Below are 4,761 nucleotides of genomic sequence, written 5' to 3' on the forward strand. Positions count from 1 at the left end.
GAGCTTTACTAAAGTTTCTTTAATGAATGCGGCTGCCTTTGTATTTGGAGCATAGATATTCAGAATTGATAGTTCCTCTTGGAGGATTTTAACTTTGATGAGTATGAAGTGCCCTTCCCTGTCTTTTTTGATGACTTTGGGTTGGAAGTCAATCTTATCAGATATTAGAATGGCCACTCCAGTCTGTTTCTTCATACCATTTGCTTGGAAAACTGTCTTCCAGCCCTTCACTCTGAGGTAGTGTCTATCTTTTTCTCTGAGATGAGTTTCCTGCAAGCAGCAAAATGCTAGGTCTTCTTTGTGTAGCCAGTTTGTTAGTCTATGTCTTTTTATTGGGGAGTAGAGTCCATTGATATTAAGAGATATTAAGAAAAAATAATTGTTCCTTCCTGCTATTTTTGTTGTTAAAGTTGGCATTCTGTTCTTGTGGCTGTCTTCTTTTAGGTTTGTTGAGGGATTACCTTCTTGTTTTTTCTAGGGCGTGGTTCCCATCCTTGTATTGGTTTTTTTCTGTTATTATCCTTTGAAGAGTTGGATTCATGGAAAGATAATGTGTGAATTTGGTTTTTTCGTGAAATACTTTGGTTTCTCCATCTATGTTAATTGAGAGTTTGGCTGGGTATAGTAGCCTGGGCTGGAATTTGTGTTCTTTTCGTGTCTGTATAACATCTGTCCAGGATCTTCTGGCTTTCATAATCTTTGATGAAAAATCTGGTGTAATTCTGATAGGCTTGCCTTTATATGTTACTTGGCCTTTTTCTCTTACTGCTTTTAGTATTCTATCTTTATTTAGTGCATTTGTTGTTCTGATTATTATGTGTCGGGAGGTATTTCTTTTCTGGTCCAGTCTATTTAAAGTTCTGTAGGCTTCTTGTATGTTCATGGGCATCTCTTTCTTTAGATTTGGGAAGTTTTCTCCAATAATTTTGTTGAAGATGTTTGCTGGTCCTTTGAGTTGAAAATCTTCATTCTCATCCACTCCTATTATCCGTAGGTTTGGTCTTCTCATTGTGTCCTGTATTTCCTGGATGTTTTGAGTTAGGATCTTTTTGCATTTTCCATTTTCTTTGCTTGTTGTGCCGATTTTCTCTATGGAATCCTCTGCACCTGAGATTCTCTCTTCCATCTCTTGTATTCTGTTGCTGATACTCGCATCTATGGTTCCAGATTTCTTTCCTAGGGTTTTTATCTCCAGTGTGGCCTAATTTTTGGTTTTCTTTATTGTGTCTACTTCCCTTTTTAGGTCTAGTGTGGTTTTGTTCATTTCCATCACCTGTTTGGATGTGTTTTCCTGTTTTTCTTTAAGGACTTCTACCTGTTTGGTTGTCTTTTCCTGTTTTTCTTTAAGGACTTCTACCTGTTTGATTGTGTTATCCTGTTTTTCTTTAAGGACTTGTAACTCTTTAGCAATGTTCTCCTGTAATTCTTTAAGTGAGTTATTAAAGTCCTTCTTGATGTCCTCTACCATCATCGTGAGATATGCTATTAAATCCAGGTCTAGCTGTTCAGGTGTGTTGGGGTGCCCTGGACTGGGCGAAGTGGGAGTGCTGGGTTCTGATGATGGTGAGTGGTCTTGGTTTCTGTTAGTAAGATTCTTGGGTTTACCTTTCGCCATCTGGTAATCTCTGGAGTTGTTATAGTTGTCTCTGCTTAGAGATTGTTCTTCTGGTGATTCTGATTATCGTCTATCAGCAGACCTTGGAGACAGGCTCTCTCCTCTGTGTTTCAGTAGTTAGAGCACTCTCTGCTGGCAAGCTCTTCTCTTACAGGGAAGGTGCACAGATATCTGGTGTTTGGACCTCCTCCTGGCCGAAGAAGAAGGCCCAAAACAGGACCTTTCCCAGGTACTGTGTTGCTTTGGCAGGTCACAGAAGCTGTCAGGTTCTGTGGTGCACACTCTCACCTGTGCAGACTAAGTTCCTAAGTTCAGCGGAGTCCCAGAACCAAGATGGCGCACCCTGCTCCTGAGGCAGAGGGCTCCCATGCAGGGCGGACTCGTGTCCTCCCCGGCTTGGAGGGTAGCCGGATGTCTGGGGCCCAAAAAGGGCGCTGCCTCAGCAGCTCTGTGGCTCCCGCCTGTCCCAGAAGCTGTCCGCTTCTGTGGTGCACACTCTCACCTGTGCAGACTAAGTTCCTAAGTTCGGCGGAGTCCCAGTACCAAGATGGCACTCCCTGCTCCTCGAATTGATCCATTCCTATCTCCTTGTACTAAGGTCAAATCTAAGTCGATTAAGGAACCCCACATTCAACCAGACACACTGAAACTTATAGAGGAGAAAGTGGGGAAAAGCCTTGAAGATATGGGCACATGGGGGGAAATTCCTGAATAGAACATCAATGGCTTGTGCTGTAAGATGGAGAATCAACAAACTGGACCTCATAAATTTTCAAAAACTTCTGTAATGCAAAAGACACCGTCAATAAGACAAAAAGACCACCAACAGATTGGGAAAGGATCTTTACCTATCCTAAATCAGATAGAGGACTAATATCCAATATATATATATATATATATATATATATATATATATATATATATATATATAAAGAACTCAAGCAGGTGGACTCCAGAAAATCAATTAACTCCATTAGAAAGTGGGGCTCAGAGCTAAACAAAGAATTCTCAACTGAGGAATACTGAATGGCTGAGAAGCACCTGAAAAAATGTTCAGCATCCTTAAGCATCAGGAAATGCAAATCAAAACAACCTTGAGATTCCACCTCACACCAGTCAGAATGGCTAAGATCAAATATTGAGGTGACAATTGATGCTGCCGAGGATGTGGAGAAAGAGGAACACTCCTCCATTGTTGGTGGGATTGCAAGCTTGTACAACCACTCTGGAAATCAGTCTGGCGGTTCCTCAGAAAATTGGACATAGTACTACCGGAGGATCCCGCAATACCTCTTCTGGGCATATACCCAGAAAATGTTCCAACCAGTAAGAAGGACACATGCTCTACTATGTTCATAGCAGCCTTATTTATAATAGCCAGAAGCTGGAAAGAACCCAGATGCCCCTCAATAGAGGAATGGATACAGAAAATGTGGTACATTTACAGAATGGAGTACTACTCAGCTATTAAAAAGAATGAATTTATGAAATTCTTTGGCAAATGGATGGACCTGGAGGGCATCATCCTGAGTGAGGTAACCCAATCACAAAGGAACTCACTCAATATGTACTCACTGATATCTGGATATTAGCCCAGAAACTTAGAACACCCAAGATATAAGGTACAATTTGCGAAACACATGAAACTCAAGAAGAATGAAGAACAAAGTGTGGATACTTTGCCCCTTCTTAGAATTGGGAGCAGGACACCCATGGAAGGAGTTACAGAGACAAAGTTTGGAGCTGAGACAAAAGGATCGACCAACTAGAGACTGCCATACCCGGGGATCCATTCCATAATCAGCCTCCAAACGCTAGCAACATTGCATACACTAGCAAGTTTTTGGTGAAAGGACACTGATTATATTAATTCAGATTATAGAAAGAGATAAAGTATATCCAACAGATATCATTAAGACAAAATAATGTTACATCCTTATATACATGTGTTATAAGTCTCATAACTGTCTCAAAGCAAAAACATATCTCCCTTATGGAAGGTATTAGAGAGAGACACATTGGACCCAAATATGAGTCAAAAGAGGCCAGGAAGATAGATATGTCTTAAGCCAAATACAATGTTCCTACCTGGTAACAGTTTCCTGGAGTTTGAAAGTAATAGAAAAAAGAAATCATGAATCAGAACATTTTACATCAGATAGGCAGGTCACAGAAAAGTGGGGAAATGTCAGCTATGGGCCTCAGGTGCTAGCTGATGGCACTCTTGGGCTTTTAGTTGTTAAAAATAGGAGTCCGTTTATACATTCCAAAGGCTTTGCTAATAGTGGTAAAGCTGTTTGGTCACATATAGTGTGGGCAGTAAATGGTTATTGCAGGTGCTAGAGATGGCCCAGAGTGAATTAGCTCTGCATCTTCAACTTTTCATCCTCTCTACATCATTGAGATTCTAAATTTTATATTAACAGGTTCTCACCAGGAAATTTCATTCTCGTGTATGTATGTATGTATGTATGTATGTATGTATGTATGTATTATGTATATATGTATGTATGTATGTATCTTTGTATATAGATATATCTGTATGCCACACACATACAGATGAAATTAAAATAGCAGAATATAACTATTTACATGCCTCTGTATTACTCACTGAACTGTAAAATCTCAAACACTTACCTTCTCATAATGCATTTTTGCACTGAGACCATATTTTACACTAGACCACAAAAAAAACTTCTCACTTGGTATCTGAATCATCAAGCTTCTGTGTGAAATTAGCATTGGTATGCCTTTAAGGCCATGTCTTTATCTAGCCTCCTATAACTTTAAAAAGCTTGGTTACAGTAGATATGAATTGATCAAAAGCAGGTAGGTGAGGTGGAGAATTGTACCATAGTTCATTTGCATTAATTTCCAGATTTTTTTTCAGTAAATGCTAAAAAAATTAAAAATTAAGCAAAACACTTTTAAGAAATAGGAAGGGAAAAATAATTCATTGTAGTTCCTGGTCCGTTGTACCTTCAACAAAAGACTGCATGCCATGGAACAGTTTCACTCTGGCTAAATTTTAGTGAATTTACAAACCATTTTCCAGAACTGACCCTGGGGGATGGTTCACAAAGTTTCTCAGCAAATGTTTAACAGACTGGATCAATTAAAAAAATCTGAGTTGGGATTTTGTTCAT

Source organism: Mus caroli, unplaced genomic scaffold (assembly GCF_978045245.1).
Source record: "Mus caroli unplaced genomic scaffold, Mus_caroli_1 scaffold_20, whole genome shotgun sequence".
NCBI classification, from domain to species: domain Eukaryota; kingdom Metazoa; phylum Chordata; class Mammalia; order Rodentia; family Muridae; genus Mus; species Mus caroli.